At 37.0% G+C, this 18,432-nt stretch overlaps 1 protein-coding gene across 2 annotated transcripts in view; it reads left to right on the top strand.

The window, feature by feature from the left end:
• DPP10 (dipeptidyl peptidase like 10) overlaps positions 1–18,432 on the top strand; it is a 659,495-nt gene that overhangs the window by 212,350 nt on the left and 428,713 nt on the right. The window lies entirely within an intron of this gene.

Genomic DNA, 18,432 nt, shown 5'->3' with positions numbered 1-18,432 from the left:
TGAGAGAGAGAGTGAAAACAGGGAAAGGGGGCAGGGCAGAGAGAGGGGAATAGAATATACGAGGCAGGCTATGTGCTAACAGCAGTGAGCCCGATGTGGGGCTTGAACTCACGAATTATGAGATCATGACCTGAGCCAAAGTCAGATACTCAATCACCTGTACCAACGAGGTACCCCTGTACTCAGAATTATTTTAATGCTTTTCTTTCTGAGTGTCATTTTTAATACTATTATTGGAGTAAAGACCCAAAGTTACTAAGAATGCTGGGATCCTCACTGTGGATGAAATGTACTAAACGGAGAATAATACAGATATTCAAAGACTCAAAGGAATAACATTTGAAAAATGGTATATATCTTTATTTAGCCTAGCATCTGTAGAGGGAATTTATAGGGAAATGTATTTTATCCTAATATAAGAAAAATAAATCTAAACACAGTGGTACAACAATTGAATAATGTGCTGATACTTTCCATAAATGTCTTCAAATTATGATAGAGTGGATGCTCATGAGAAATATTGTACAAATGGTTCTTGAATAGGATGAGTGTTAGTTTGAATGCAGTTTTGATTTCTTTGTGGCTCTAACAATGACCCTATTATAATTTAAGCTAATTTTTCCCCTAGTGCTTATTTTCTATGTAATTAACTAGCTTTTTAAGTCTTTTTAATATTCATGTAGTTAAGAGCATAAAATTCCTTGGGGGCTTGCATTCTAAAGACATTTTTTTTTTCATTAATAGATGCAATTTTGTTTTTCATATGGTTTAGACCCTGGAACTATATTGGAGAAATGCTATTCTCAATTCTCAATGCTATTCTCATTATAAAAGGGAAAACAATTGAAAATAAGAAAGGTCTTAGGAAGACAAAAGAAACAAAAAGAGTCCATGTAAGATCTTTTGGTTTTAAAAGTATGAACAACCAATTTCTGGTGATAGGTTTTGAAAATTTCAGTTCTTTTTTGGATATTTCTTTAGCTTCTAAATATCACTTAAGACAGTGAATGAAAAGGTAATCATTATTACCCTTCGGAAGTAAAAGAAAATCTCTGCAGGTTTTATAGAACCTACTTAATTTCAATAAGTACTCTAAAAGGTTTTATAATTTCTCAGTGTCCCACATTCAGGGTAAACCCAAGTTGATTCTACTCTGAGCTCAGGATGAAACTTTTTAGCAAGTATGAAACACTCTTAATTGGCCCAAATTCTTTCAGGGGTTTAGCACACAGCCAGGGACCATTATTTGTGATAACTGGCTACTGACTCAGCAACTGGACCAGAGAAAAAGATTCTTAGTGAATCCTGATCAGAGACCAGATTAGTTGGCCAGCCCCTGGAGTTTATAATCTGGAGTAAACATCTAGCCATCATTGAAGTCAGAGTAATTTGAGCACTGTACTAGAGTCAGCACAGCATATAGAGAGGGAGGGCAGCACTGGTATCTGGTTGGTGTTGAATCCTAGCCTAGAACTTTACTGTGACTTCATGTCAGTTATTTAATTTATGCTAAGCCCTAGAAGTGTAAATGCAATAAAGCCATAGTGTTTGCCTGCTCTCAAGAAGTTTATGACCAACAAAGTTGTGATGCAGTCAAGTTATTGATATTACAATATATAATATGTACCATGGCTTACTATAGTAGAGTTTGATGGTGCTGTGATAATGGTTGTTTTTATAGTCAGCCCTTGGAAGCCACAGGAAGGCTGCCTGTTGAAGGATATCAGGGAAAGTTCCCTGGAGGAATGAACAACTTAGCAAAAACCAGCAGGAAAAGTAGAAGTAATAACTCTTTAGTAAATATTGAGTGCTTGTCTATTTGTGTCAAACATTCAGGTAATAACAATGTAAGTGAAGTAGTTTAGTAGGACAATCCAATAAGATAGGCAATCTTATTCTGTTTCTTCCAGATGAGAACATAGATGTTTAGGGAGGATATATAAAATTATTGCAATGTTGCAGTCGAGCTGGGAGTCAAAATCAAGTTAATGTGATCAGTCTCTGTGCAGTACTGTGCGGAGTGTTAGACAAATGGATTTCTCAGTCTTATCTGTAAAGGTTATGTTGAAGCTATGGAAATGGATTGATAATAGGAGGGGGAAAGAGATTGGAGCATTACACCAGGGGAACTCCCTCCCATAGGTTATAAGAATGGGAAAAAAGAGCCAGAAAAATAAGTGAAGAAACTAGGAATGGGAAGAATGTTTCAAAATAGTATAGTCAGGAAGATAACATAAAATCATTATGGATTTAGCACTTTGCAATTCACTAATAGTCTCTGATGGAGGAAACGCATTAGACTGTATGAAGCCTAGAACAAGGAAGGCATTTGTGGGTAAATAGAGAGAGAGTGAGTGCAGGGAGTTAAACTCACTTTTACTTAACACAAATCAGGGGAGCTATGAGTGGAGGCAGGAGCAAGTAAAACAAATACATTTTTTGTTTCCTTGTTTGTGTGGGTGCAGACTAGAGGCTTTTAGAGGAAATTACTTCCCTTGTAATTGTTATATATTTTCTCCTAACTTTTGTGAGATCAATGGGAATGGGGGTACAAACTAGAGTAAGAATTCCAAACTAAAAAAATACAATGTGTGGCTTTTATATATGAACACCTTAGAAGTGTTTTGAGTTTTGACCCTCAGTTTTAGGAAAAGGTGTGATATTACAGTATCCCCTTCAAAGATTAAAGAGACTAGCATTTAGAATATTACCAAGGAGACAGTCTCTCACTTCTCTCTCTTTCTCTCTTTCTGTCATCTCTCTCCCTCTGGTTAGCTCCTTTTTTTGTTTAATTTTTTAATGTTTATTTATTTTTGAGACAGAGAAGACACAGCATGAGCAAGGGAGGGGCAGAGAGAGAGGGAGACACAGAATCTGAAGCAGGCTCCAGTCTCTGAGCTGTCAGCACAGAGCCTGATGTGGGGCTCAAACTCATGACTGCAAGATCATGATGTAAGCCGAAGCTGGACATTTACCCAACTGAGCCACCCAGGAAACCCTCTTGTTAGCTCTTCCAAACTGGCATTTTGATGGTTTCTTTCCAATGCCATGTCTGTGTTCAGTTCATATTATTAGGTCTCCTCTCTCATCTAAATTGTTTCTAGTGGCGAAGAGATACGCAGGGAAAGTATGGGTATTTTACTATCAAGCAGAGCTTGAATTGTATATAAAAAGAAAGCATGAGCTGGAATAGTTTTTATCTCACTTCTGCCTTCTGAATTCCCACCCATTCAATTATATTTTTACTGTTTAGTTTTGAGTGAGAGAGTTGGGAGGGGCATAGACAGAGGGAGACAGAGAATCCCAAGCAGGCTCTGCATGGACAGCTGTACCTGGGGCTTAAATTCAGGAACTGTGAGATCACGGCCTGGGTGAAATTAAGAGTGGGACACTTAACCGCCTGAGCCACCCAGGGGACCCTCAATTATAATTTTAGAAGAGGCTATCTATAGTAAGAGGAAAGTAAAGAGAATGAAGACAAGAAATGTTGGGAAATCAGTAATCTAAGTTTTCATTTTAGAAAACTGGGGGAAAAGAGCTGATTAAATATGAAGAGAGCAGAAGAAAAGAAATATTATGAATTAGAAAAAAAATCAATGATATTAAAACAGGAAATTTAATTAATAGGGGTATTAATGGGTGGCTCAGTCTAGTTGAGCAATCCGACTTCTTCTGGGGTCATGATATGGTTCATGAGTTCGAGTCCCACATCGGGCTGTGTGCTGATAGCTCAGAGCCTAGAGTCTGCTTCAGATTCTGGGTTGCCTTCTCTCTCTGCCCCTCCCCCACTTGTGCTCTGTCTCTCTCAAAATTAAATAAACATTAAAAAATATTTAAAACAGGAAATTAATAGAGAAAACTCAACAAGACCAAAAGCTGGTTCTTTGAAAAGTTCTCAGTAAAATTGATATGCTTCTAGCTAGACTAACTAAGAAAAAAAGGAGGACAAAAATTACTAATAACAAATGAAGGAAGATATCGCTGGAGAGCCCATGGACATCAAAAGGATAACTTTATGTTTACAAATTTGGTAACCAATTCCTGGACCAATTCCTTGAAAGACATAATTTGCAAAAATTCCCACATGAAGCAGTAGACAATTTGAATAGGTCTATTCAACAGAAATTGAATTAATATTAATAACCTTGCAAAACAGAGAGTACCAGGCCCAGATGGCAATGCTATCAAATTTAAGAAATTATTCCAATTTCTACAGTTACTTTCAGAGGATAGAAGCAGAGGGAATATTTCTTAACTCATTCTATGAGGCCAACATTACCCTAATACCAAAACCAGACAAAGATATTACAGGAAAACTACACACTGTTATCTCTCATGAACATAGATGCAAATGCAAAAATCTTCAACAAAATATTAGCAAATCAAACCCAACAATGTATAAAAGATTTCTACAACAGAACCAAGGCGGGTTCATCCCTGGTATGCAAGGCTGGTTGAATATTTGAAAATCAGTTCATACAGTCCATCACATTAACAGGTTAAAAAGAAAAAGTACATGAGCATATCAATCAGTGCAGACAAAACATTTGACAAAATTTAACACCCATGGACAACAAAATTATCAATAAACTAGGAAGAGAGAATTTCCTCAATGTGATAAAGAATGTGTACAAAAAAACCCTATGACTAGCATCATACTTAATGGTAAGAAACTAGAAACTTTTCTACTAGAACAAGGCAAAGATGTTCCCTCTCATCATTTCTTTAAAACATCATACTCATCATACTACAGGTCCAAACAATGCAATAAGATCCCCACCAAAAAAAGGAAATAGTTATATAGATTGTGAAGAAAAAATGGTCTTTCTTCACAAATGAAATAATCATTTATAATCTGTAAGAATCACCAAAATAACTTCTGGAACTAATCAGCAATTATGGCCAGAATGAACACTCTGAGTCTTTAGATGGGAGAATCACAATATTGAGTGGGATAAATAACAATCCACTTAATGAACCTGGAAATCCTCTTTTGCTTAAATTAGTTCAAACTGGGTTTCTGCCATTTGCACCTTTTCCAAGTTAGTCTCAGAATTATCTTAATTTGTAGTCATCAGTTGTATGCTTATTTTGCCATAGTGTTATAAATTTATATCTAATAAAATTTAACAATTTAATAATTTTTTGATTTAAAATTTGTGTTTCTTACAGAATAATGATTTTGAACATATTATGATAGATTCCTGCATTTGCTTATTTCATTAACCAGAAAAAGTTAGGATAATTTCCTGGCAGTGTAGGGCTGTGTCACTGAAAGACTGCCTTACCTTTTTGTTTTCTAATATTAGCCACAACAGAACAAAGAGAGCATAAGAAACATGACCAAATATGAAATATTTATCTAAGAATTAAATATAATTAGAATCCTGCATCGATATACCTAAATAGACTTAATGTTACAAAAGGCATAATGTTCATTTTGGTCAACAAAATTGCCAAAGGTCAACATATAAGCTGTAGTGATATTCTAAGACTAATTTGCCACCTGAAACAATTAACGTTGGCCAGAGATGCAAGGCTGAATATCAGTATTTATTAAATGTAGTATTCTTAAATATATATTATATAATGGAAGAATTAGTGGTTAGATATGTTATATACCTCATATTGATTACTCAGAATCTCTAGGGAATTAATTGTATTGGACAACCTTTATAAAGGAGGTCAGAGTAATTGAAATACTATTAAATAAAAGGATCAAGTGAACAAGAAAAGCAGACATCCTTCTTTTCTCTGCCCCATGTAAAAGTAGAAAATGCTGTGTAACAGATTCTTTTTTTTCTCTTTTTGAGAGAGAGAGAGAAAGAGCACGAGCAGGGGAGAGGGGCAGAAGGAGAGACTATTAAGTAGGCTCCATACTCAGCAAGGAGCCCAACATGAGGCTTGATCCGATGACCCTGGGATCACGACCTGAACCAAAATTAGAGTCAGACACTCAACAGACTGAGCCACCCAGGTGCCCAGGACAGATTCGTTTTTAAATATATTTTTACCTGCCAGTATTTATTGATTGCATGTTAAATTCTCAAAAAACAAAAAAACAACAACAACAACAACAAAAAACAACCACAGCTATATGAGAATACTAAATGTGATAGGTATAGTGTATCCTCTAAAGTTCCAAATCCAGCTGTAGATACTATAAATATCTACCTTTTTAATGTTCTTTTTTATTATGAATAATTTAAAACATACAATGAAGAAGTGAGAAGAATATAATGAAATCTCTTCAGGTCCTGGATCTCTGTGTTCTTACATACATTCCCCACCTTTGCCTGCCTACCTCTGCTCTGTGCTAATGGAGGCAGCCCTTTCATCTGTGATTTTTAGCATCCTCCACCTGTTCACTTGGCTCTAGCAGTGGAAGCCTCCAGTGGCAGATAGAAGGGATGGGACGAGAGAACCCTCAGGAGGTTTCTCCCCCAACACTGTTTTTTGGCCTTAAACATTATGTTAACGTGTTGCCTTATTTGCTTCATCAACTTTTTTTCTTGCTTGTTTACATAATTTAAATAACAGACATCATGTTATTTTACCTATATCTCAGTATGCATCTGGGAAAAAAAAATAAAGACATTGTCCTGTAACCAAACCATCTTTATCACATCTAACCAAATTAGCAATAATTCCATAATACTATTTAAAAATGTTTTAAAATATTCCTGATTGTCCCAAAATGTCCTTATGATTGATTTGTTTGAACCATGCTCCAATGAAGATCCTCACATCTTAACATAACTCATGCACTGTGTAGAGCATAGTTACAGTAAAATAATATTTTTTGTTTATCTAAATTCCTAATTTAACTAGATGTTCTGCATTTTCATTTGATAAATCTAGCTAGCAATCATACTCACATTCCATTTGGGTATTGGGTTTTTATCGGTCACAAATATTTGCCAAGCCCTGGTTCATTTGCCACTAGTAAATATAATGAAATGGTCCAGGCTTTATGGAGCATACATTATATGATTAAGGATGATAATCAGGCAAGAAACAATTAAATGAGCAAGAGGAAGAAAGAGGACATAAAAGTGGTAGAATGGGATAGGAGAATCGGGATTAATCGCACTCAAGGAAAATTTGTCTGAGGCAGTGACATTGACCTGATGGTGAAACCCTGGAAAGCACCCATACCTGGACAAATGAGAAGAAAATGTGTTAGGAGGAAGGGATGAGAGATGTATACACACTTCCTGAGGTGAGAACAAATGTATTTTTTTATCTGAAGACTGTAGCACAGTATTAATTTCTGGGATGTTTTGAGTAAACTAGGAGGATATTCTGAGATAAAGTCAAAGAGGTAGGGTCTACAGTATTAAGAGGGTTTTATGTTGTGAGATGACATTTGGATTTTACTCTAAGTGTAACAGGAGCTTTCACGTAGGAGGTTGGCATGAAGAGATTGTCTCTGGAAGATCAGGCAGGCAGCAAGAGATTGTCACTGTGCAGGGTCAGGTGTTGGATTGGTCAGCGGCGTAATTATGGTAGATCAATGGGAGACGGAAGTGGTTTCGACCAGGGTGGTAGTTGTGGAGATAGAAGTAGATGCCTTTTGAAAGCTGCGTGGACAAATACTTTGTGGGGCTTTAGGATGATTCAGCCAGCTCTACTTATTTCTTTATATTTCAATAGGACCATGAGTAAACTGCCATTGCAGCATCTAAAATACTATGTTGGAATTCCTGATTTTTTCATTTTTCTCCTCAAGACTATAAACCTCCTGAGGACAGGAAAAATGTTTTTCACAGCATGTGCTCATATTCATTGCTCAATACATGTTGTGGAGAGGAATTAATGGGCATCTGCTTTACATTCCGTAAATGCTTTTCAAAAAAACATGCCTCCTGCAATTGTGTTCATTAAAAATTCAAAACATACATATGGTATATAATTGTGGCTCTTGTATATGATAAATATTGTTATATATGCAATATATAATATGTAATATATAACGTGAATATTACACATAACATAGTATTTGTTATATTTGATATGGGAGGAAATTTGTATGTTATAAATTGTTATATATTTGTCATATGTGATATGTCAAATGTCATATGTCATATGTCATATGTGATATAAGAGATATATAGTTATCGTGCTATAGAAACTTTAAAACCTATTTCTTTTTTTAAACTCTTGAAAATTAAGCTGAGATTATGGTTATAAGCTCCCTGAGGTCATGGCAAAAGTAATTAAACACATATGTTTTCAACTTCTTAAAAGAAACCAGATGTGACTTCCTCATTTTTCTTTTACCAAATCATAAAACTGCTGTCTGAACTCATCTTTTCTCCTTTGCTCCTTTTGCAATCAAAGCTACTCCCAGTGATCTTGGTAATGAATATAACCTTGTCAACTTAATGAAATCAGTTTTCAAAATGTTATCACAGAAAACAAAATGCACCCAACTGTAATATTCCCCCTGCCTGCACTTGCATCTAGGTACTCTTAAAATAATCACACACACACACACACACACACACACACACACACACACACACACACACATTCTACAGTATACAACTACATGGAGCTTAATTCAGCAGTTATGGCAAGCCACATAACTTGTTGGCTTTTTTGAAAACTATGATCGATTAATCATTTGTGCAGTAACCTTCAATTTTGCTTGCCCTTTAACACTCCAGCAAGGCGTCACCTCCATGGTGTGTATTCTCCATCCCCTCTCTCTCACATGTGCTTGACACTTGGAATTCAGAGTTTTTGTGAATAAGTTAATGATATAAACTCAATAATAACCTTACTGAACCTAATGTTACAAAGTCAAGTGTGGTTATCTCCAGGAAAGTGTTGCTGGGTGGGAGGATGAGAAGAGTCCTAGTAAGAGAAGTGCCCATGAATTGTACACCCCCCGCCCCCTGCTAACAAAGCAGTGCTCATGCTCGAGGGTAGCTCCACGTAATGTGTGAGGACTGGGGACACTCCTGAGAACACTAGTCACAACAAAGTAATATTCAATATATATAATTATTTATCTTAGAGCCTCTGAGTGAACACTCATTTGGTAAACAAGTTTCATTTCATAAAACATGAAAATCATAGAATACTCAATGAGTCTTCTCTGTAATTGATTAGTATCTCATTATTTAGGATAACCCATTTGTTATAAAACAATGGGTTTTATTTTTAAAAAATAAGCTTTTTTTAGCTTATTTATTTGAGAGAGATGGAGACTGTGAGAGTGGGGTATGGGCAGAGAGAGAGAGAGAGAGAGAGAGAGAGAGAGAGAAACAGAGAATCCCAAGCAGGCTCCATGTTGCCAGCACAGAGCCTGACGCAGCCTCGAGCTCATGAAACCGTGAGATCATGACCTAAGCCCAAACCAAGAGTCAGACGCTTAACCAACTGAGCCACCCAGGCACCCCAAAACAACTTCTGATCTAACCTGAAATTAACCTTTGTTGACATCAAAGCTAATATATACCTTATTCACCATAGGAAGATCTTGGAGGCAATAGAGAGAATGTGAGAATTCTTTCTGTGGTGTGATGTATAAAGTACTGCTACATCCAACAATAGTCTTTTTTTTTTTTTTTTTAACGTTTATTTATTTTTGAGACAGAGAGAGACAGAGCATGAATGGGGGAGAGTCAGAGAGAGCGCGGGAGACACAGAATCTGAAACAGGCTCCAGGCTCTGAGCTGTCAGCACAGAGCCCGACGCGGGGCTTGAACTCACGAACTGCAAGATCATGACCTGAGCCGAAGTCGGACGCTTAACCAACTGAGCCACCCAGGCGCCCCAACAATATTCTTTACTAAACTCAGTTTCTTGGGGACCGTGAGTGGCTCAGTGGGTTGAGTGACTGACTCTTGATTTTGGCTCAGGTCATGATCCCAGGGTCATGGGATTGAGCCCCATGTTGGGCTTGATGGTGATCATGGAGCCTGCTTGGGATTCTCTGTTTCTCTCCCTCTTTCCCTCTCCCCCTGCTCACTCGCTCTCTCTTTCTCTCTCTCTCTGTCTCAGTAAACTAACAAATGAACTCAATCCCTCATTTTGTTACATTATTTTTGCTTCTTTGGTTCTTACTGAAGTGATTAGAAATTTACAGATACTGAAGTACTATTTGTTTTAAGTTGAATGAACAAAAAATGGCACTTGAGTTGAAATGGTTGTTTATGTGCCGATAGATGCATGTGTTGCTGACACACAAACACCATGCTTAAATATAATCATCCAAGGAAATAACACTAAGCTGAGATAATTCCCCCAACAACTATTTTTAGTAAGTAATAATTATATGTTAGCCAACTGGTGTTTTCTGCTAAAGGGGAGGTGGCATTTCTGTTGATGATAAGTTGTGTGTGTTCTACAGCTGCATCTTTGTGCTGTAATGGGTTTTCTCTAAGTTTCTATACATAGGGAATTAACTGTCACATGATCTTGCTCTTTTTTTGTCATTGCTTTGGCTTTATGACCTGCTTGATGAAAATAGCGGTACTGGCCACTGCTTAAATGATCTTTTTTCTACCTTTCATTCAGCATGCCAGTTGTTCCTTTTAACACTCAAGTTTCATGTTAAGAAAGAAATGAAGTGGCTCCAAAAAAAAGCTTTTTGATGGTTGTATTTAATTAATGAGATAAACATCTTTTCTTTCCGAATCCTTTATACGGTAACTCACGTGCTAAAATTTTACACTATGTGTAAGGTGTATAGCAACATATGAAACCAAATACCAAAACTCTTTAGAACTAAAAATTGGAATCTAAATGCCTCATTTTAGTCAAGAAGTTTGAATTAGGACAGATTAAATCATTTGTTTGAAGTGCAGAGCTCCATCCCAGGATTATTGACTACATCCCAAGTTTGTGTCCTGTCTTAATAACCAATATCAGTATACACTAGCTATCTTTACTCTCGCAAATAACTTGCACATAAAAGTATTGTGTTGTCTGTCACTGCTTGAGATCCCAGTATTGGTTTTGTGAAGTCTGTTAGACACAAGCCTGCAGTATAAGAAGGAAAAGAAGAGCGGAGGGAAAAGGAGATGTGCTTAGGAGAGTTGATACCTGTGTTCTGAGCACTCCATGAGGATTTTAGATTGTTTTGGAACTCAGAGTGGAAATCCACATTTAGCTAATATGTGACTTATCCATGATGTTACTTTTGATTAGCAAGTGATATTCAGATATTTTAGTGAGCCAGAGTCTTCCAAAGCATGACTATACAACAGTGGGATAATGACTTACAGCATGGATCTCTCTATGCTTACATATCTAAGGTTTCTAATGAATCCAGTTAATATGAAGACCTGGATAGTGGACACAGATGACACACCTTATATAAAATGGCACTGATCATGGAGCATGATCATGTTCTGAGATCATTCTGTCTCATCATAGCTGAGGGGCTATAAGAACATTCAGGATAAACATTGGCATCCAGAAGGAAGGGACTTTGAGTGGTATATTAAATGGCTAACAGCACATGTTTTGATGTCAGGTCTATGTTTGAGACTTGGATCCTCATCCTAATAACTTCACAAGCTTCATCAGCTAACCTCTAAACTACAGTATCCAAATCTATACATCTGGGCTGGGAATATCTAAACCTTAAAGATGCAGTGAAACGTGTGTAATGCACTGAATGTGATTTTAGCACATAGAAATAATAAGCTACCCTTTATCATAATTATAAATTTTATCTATAAATAATTGGTCCAATGTTAGTTTTATTAAGTTGAGGCCAGAAATAAAATATTTTTAAAAATTTCTCCAAGTAAATGGGAGAAAAATATAAAGTGAATTATAGAGGTAATATATGAGAGAATCATAATATCTTTACAGTTAAACTGGTTCACTTATTCATTTCACTTTTTAATGTTAAGTAGATAACTTAATTGAACAGCTAGCTAATAAGATGATCTATTAGTTAGTAGAATCTTAATACCATAGCAAAAATTATAATGACCTAAGTGACTTGGGATGTGAGTTCCGCTAGGAAATACTTGTATAACCCAGGACAAGTCGGCTATTTGTGTGCCATCTTTATATATGTATAATACTGATAGTGTCTGAGGTTTCTTCTGGACACACATTTCCAAGATTCTGTGAAAATATTATACCTGTTGATATAATAATACCCCTCCGATTTACTTACTCTTGTGTTGTCAAATGGGAAATCAACTCAAAGCCTCACATTTTAATGTCATTTTATTATTTTAAAAAAAGAAAGATTTATTCGGCATCATGATCAGACTATTACATTTAGCAACAAAAGCTTGAGTACAAAAAAATCTACCCTAAAACCCTTTGTTGGAATGCTTTATACTTTTCACAGAACAGAAACTAAAATAGCCTGTTGTATAATTAGTCAGAAATACAGTCCTTGAGTTTTTGCCCATACACGTGAGTATCGTCTAAAACATGGCCCTGCCACCACTGTGCTTGGCTGAGTTCACAAGTCTGTTGGAACCTATAACTTCTCTGTCACTTCTCCAGCTCCCTTCTCTTGCTAAGCTTTCTTTCCTGGAAGTAATTAAAGCCTCCGCCACTGCCACAGCCACTGCTGCTGCTGGAAGTACCATAGCCACCTTGGTTTTGTGGTTTGGCATAGTACTGGCTCTACCACCATAAAGGCTAAAGCATCTCCCTCAAAAATTTCCTCCTTTCAGGGGTCCAGAATTTGAAGATTGATTGTCGTAATTGCCAAAATCATTATAGCTTCTACCACCTCCAAGATTGCTTCCATCATTATCAAGGCTGTTGTAGCCATCTTTACTACCATCATATTCACCACCATCAACTGTCAGCAAAGCCACTCCACCCACTGAAGTATCCTCCCCCCAAGCCACCTCCACAACCATCCCCAAAGTTTCCAGAACCACTTTGACCTTTTTGGCTGGATGGAGCACTAGCCATCTCTTGCTTAGATAGGGCTTTCCTTACTCCTCAGTTGTGGGCATTCACAGTATGGTATTTTTTTTTTTTTTTTTTTTTTTTTTTATTTATTTTTGGGACAGAGAGAGACAGAGCATGAACGGGGGAGGGGCAGAGAGAGAGGGAGACACAGAATCAGAAACAGGCTCCAGGCTCTGAGCCATCAGCCCAGAGCCCGACGCGGGGCTCGAACTCACGGACCGCGAGATCGTGACCTGGCTGAAGTCGGCCGCTTAACCGACGGCGCCACCCAGGCGCCCCGAGTATGGTATTTTTGAATGGCAATGTTGTCTAAGGAGTCATGATCATCAAATGTTACAAACGCAAAGCCTCTCTTCTTGGCACTGCCTTGGACAGTCATGATTTTAATCACTTCAGTTTTCTCATATTGTTCACAATAATCTCTTAGATCATGTTCTTCAGTGTCTTTTTAATCCCACTAACAAAAATCTTTCTCACAGTTAAGTGGGCATGGGTCTTTGAGAATCTTCTCTTGAGACCACCCTCTTTGGTTCCACAGCTCTTCCACCCACCTTGTTTGGCCTTGCCTTCATGGCTGCATCCACCCCCTCCACAGTGGAGGAGGGAGCCTCTGGGATGCTTGGTGTTTGGATCTCTCACTGCCACACAGTCTGTGAGCATTCCTCATTTCTTCAAGTTGCTCCTCAGATTCTCGTGGGACTCTCGTTGTTTGAAAGCTCAGACTTCCAAGGAAGAGCTTCCACAGCTGTTCAGGCTTTTCAGGAGACCTCACTTAGACATGACGCCAGTGGTAAGGGAGGCTCTAGCATGCTTACTCGGCGGTATCCATAGACAGAAAGCTTAACGTCATTTTAGATTGTTTTGCTTTCTTCCCCCTCAAGCCTTGAATTACTGGAAAGCTGTAGAGTCAGTAAAACATATTGAGGCTCTAATCCTTGCTGATCTTGTGTTTTATAAGCTGTGCTGCCTTTTATTGTCAATAACTAAGTTCTTTTAAGGAGAGGTGGTCACTTTGATATTGTGTTAATAGAAAGGTCAAAAGAATGTCAACCTTAAGGATATAAATTGTTGAGCTTTGTTTTGTTATTTCTAGTTTTTCATTTTCAGTTTTTATACTTCATATATAAAGTTATGTGCTCTCATTGAAAAATATAATTGCAGTGATACCTCAAAAATATTAAATACACACACGTACATATGTATATGTATATTTTTAGGACACTGTATTAGATGAGCCATGCTGTTTTCTAGATCAGACAATATTTAATATAGTTTAGTTTTTTAATTTCATTGGCCATGATTTAAACTATAATGAAGCTAGAATTCTTATAAATACGTTGTTTTATGGAGTTTAATTATTTATATTAATCACAATCATTAAATGAGTTTTCAGTATACTGAAAACAATATTTATAACCCTTGAATTCCATTTGCTTCTAGAAATCCAATGTCAGGGAAATTGGGGCATTTGGAAAAAGGAGAATGTTACTTTCATTAACGATCAGTTTCAGCTTTCTGTCTTTCTGGGCCTTTGTGCATCTTCAAAGAAAAAGAGAAAGAACTTTTGGAATTCATTACTTTCTTTAGCTCATGGGAGGCAGGCCATATTTTGAAATGGTTAGGCTAACGGACCCAATAAAAAGGCAAATTAGCCTTCCGACCTCATCGGTCTGGCATGGTTTATAAAGGCAGGAAAATGTAAGCTGAGATAGAAATCGTGAAGTTGGTGCAGGCCAAGTAAGTGAAGGTCATGTATAAGGGTATTCAGGCCAATGAAAAATTATATACATTGGTCCATAGATGGGAGAACATGGTTTATTCCAGAAACTGAAAGAAATCTGTAGTTGTAATGTAGGCATAATGTTTGTTATATGTAGGGGGTAAGGATTGATGGAGGCGTGTGGGATGTAGTTGGATTGTTATACAGAGATTGACTTACTCAGTGTTTCATCACACATATAAAGAACTTTGGAATTGATTCTAAAAGCCATGAAGAAACAACACAGTGTTTTAAGTGAAAAGTGACATGATCAAATTTTCATTTTAAAAATTGGAAATTAAAATGATTAGATTCTTGGTATTCTTAGAACTTCTGAAGTTACAGGACAAAATATAGCTTGCAGTCATCTTAAGTAAGAATACAGAGAAGCTAAATTACCTACCTCAACATCACAGTGTTCTTGAAATGGGAGTGGAAGAATTGTTGAAACACAGGCCATCACTCTTGAAGGTACTCTTTTGGGAATGTGGAAGATACTAAAATTCTTTTTTAAATAAAAGTACTCTCTTTTAAATAAACATGCTTCACAGGCTGCTGTGAGTCATTCAAACTCAGCAACCAACCAAACGAAAAACAATGAAAGAAAGAAAAATAAAGGGAAAAAAATCTGCTAAATGTTACCTCTTCATAACACTAATGAAATGGCTGAATAAAGTCTTTTTAATAAAGCATTTCTGGGATGCCTAGTTGGCTCATTTGGTTGAACATCCAACTCTTGATTGCAGCTCAAGTCATGATCTCAGTGTTCCTGGGATCGAGCTCCACATCAGGCTCTGTGCTGACAGATTGGAGTCAGCTTGGGATTTTCTCTCTCTCCCTTTCTGCCCCTCCTCCTCTTACTCTCTCTCTCTCAAAATTAATAAATAAATTGTAAAAAATGGCATTTGTCCCAGCATGATATAATTTTCTGAGAGGTAAAAATTTTAAATAACTATCAAAATAGTTCATATCAAGTATAATATTTTCCCTGAATTTCCAGACTATTAAAAAATAGAGGGCCAAACAAAGGAGTTTGTTAAGTATAACTCTGTTTACCATTTGCTCATGGAAGTACTGATTTTATTTCTTTGCAGGTTAAATGACCATCTACTCCTCTGTATCTAGACAGTTTTTGATAATATATTTTTCTTTCTTGAATACGGGGATTACAAAAATAAATTAAGTGCTAGGCTTACTTGCTAAGAGTAATGATATCAATGTTATCAAGAGCTGAGGGTGTCACAAGAGACTTAAAGATCAGGAAGAAGATCAAGATCATTTTGACCAAGGGAAAAATAAATGGCTTGCTCCCTTTCTCCTAGTGTGTGCTTTCTAACAGTGTAGAGAAAAAAAATGCTCGTATTCTCACAAGTATTTTCACTCTTCACCTCTATATTAGTTTGCTAGGGCTGCCTTAGTAAAATACTACAGACTGGGTGTCTTAAACTACAGACATTTATTTTCTCACAGTTCTGATGCTGGAAGTCCAAGTTCAACATGCTGGCAGGGTTGGGCTCCTCTGAGGCCTCTCTCCTAGGCTTGTGTATGGTCACCCTCTTGCTGCCTCTTTACATGGTTATCTTTCTGTGCATGTGCTCCTTAGGGTCACTGTTTTGTGGGTCGAAATTTCTCTTCTCACAAAAACTGGATTAAAACTGGGTTAAGCTTTAAAATGAAGCCATACACTGTAATGTATGCCATTGTCCATACATTAGAGTGTATGGCTTCATTTTAACTTTCCCTTTAAAGGCCCTCTCTCCAAATACAGTCATATTCTGAAGCACTGGGGTTAGAGCTTTAATATATGAATCTGATGGGGACACAGTTCAGCTCTATGATAACCTCCAAAGGTGTCGGTGATGCCTTATCACCAACTCAAATATGCCTCCAACTTTCTTTCTAGGCCTTTCCCCATTTGCCTTCACTAATTCGTTTGCTCATCCTGGCCTAGGAGACTACTGACCCAATAAATGTCTACACCTTTTATTCCCCTTTCTCTAAAACCTATCTAGTCCTGGCTTTGCAACCCAGTTCAAAACCTTTACAAATAATTCTATAAAATCTTTACTATGAATGAAACTTGAAGGTTTCTGATACACAATTTTTCACTTAATTTTAACTTTTTCTATACTGGATTCTCATTGTCACATATATTTCTGTTGTCTCCACATATAGATTATAGTTATAAATATTGGAATGATACTTTATATTCTCTTTATGTCTTTGTAGTGATCAACAGAGTGTTGTGTACATAATATATTCTCAAATAATGCTGTTTGATTGGATTTCTGATTCGTAAAGTATGCAGCTACCTGAATCTGTTTCTTTTCAATGGTACCTTAATGGCTTTGTGAATTCCCAGTACTGATTTGTAACCCTCTATAGTGCTTGAGTGGACTCTTAAATGTTTTAGCACCATAGCATGACAGTTACCTCAGTGCACTTAGATGTGTGTCTCCTGGATTATCAGGTTTGTTTTTACTGATGTGGATAGATAGTTATCTAGATGTACTCATCATAACTTTCATTTTCTTGTGTGTCCTTTCAAGAAGATGACCTAGCCCAATAGAGAACGATTTCACTTTAATTAAGGTTATGCACGCATCTGTGGTCTTTTATGGTAATCTTGGAAGTCATAGACATTTTTGGACTGGACCATAGTATTAGGTGAAAGATTCATGTTGATCTCTATCATCAATGCTTGTTTTTAGAACATTAGTGGAATAATGTTTACAAATAAATTGATGCCTGAACTAAGTAGTTAAGAACTCAAACCAGTTCACCAAGTGATTTTTAAAATTATTTTATTTTACTATTTTACTATTTTATTTTATTTTTTTGATTTATTTTATTATTCTATTTTATTTATGAAGGAGAGCATGTGCTCATGTGCTCAAGTCAGGAGGGGCAGAGGGAAAGGGGGAGAGAGAAAATCCTAAGCAGGCTGCATGCTTAGCAAGGAGCCCTCCATGGGGCTCAATCTTAGGAACTCACAACCTGATCATGACCTGATCTGAAATCAAGAGTTGGACGCTCAACCAACTGAGCCACTGAGGCTTCCTCCCTTGTGATTTCTTAAAATGGAAATCCTGTAATGTGGCTCCTTCAAGCTTGAAATAATACACAAAATATCAAAATGAGTAAAGGGCTTTTAGTAGTCATTGTTTATTCTTTCCTTATTCTTTATTGTTTCATAGCCACTTAAAGAGACATGGGGTACAATGTCAATAGCTCCCACTGTGTTAGTATTTTACTGTCCCAACATATGTCCTGAAGTTTAAAAAGCAATAAAAGTTTGCTGTTCTGCAGTCATTAGCTTTGGTTGTTGCAGTCAGTCACCCATAGAAGTCAGAGCCATATCAGATTTTTCTCCCATCATCATTGCACAATCAACTACAGCCATTGTCCTTCTTTATCATTTAAAGGAAAATGAACCAAGAAAGCCACCAAGACTCAAAAGTGAATTGTACTGTGAGAAAACTCTTATCAGTTTACTTGAGGAAAGGTATCACTGTCATGTGGAATAAATGATAAAAAAAAATGTGAGTTAACATTATAAATGGAAGTGTTACCTTGTCTACTTTAAATGGATTAAGCATTTTCTAGTTTTAAAATATGTATTTACTGGGGCGCCTGGGTGGCGCAGTCGGTTAAGCGTCCGACTTCAGCCAGGTCACGATCTCGCGGTCCGTGAGTTCGAGCCCCGCGTCGGGCTCTGGGCTGATGGCTCAGAGCCTGGAGCCTGTTTCCGATTCTGTGTCTCC

This window comes from Puma concolor, chromosome C1 (assembly GCF_028749965.1).
Source record: "Puma concolor isolate L17-30 chromosome C1, mPumCon1.1.hap2, whole genome shotgun sequence".
In the NCBI taxonomy this organism is placed as follows: Eukaryota; Metazoa; Chordata; class Mammalia; order Carnivora; family Felidae; genus Puma; species Puma concolor.
Note: the sequence above shows the minus strand (reverse complement) of the source record. Positions and strands in the feature narration are given on the sequence as shown.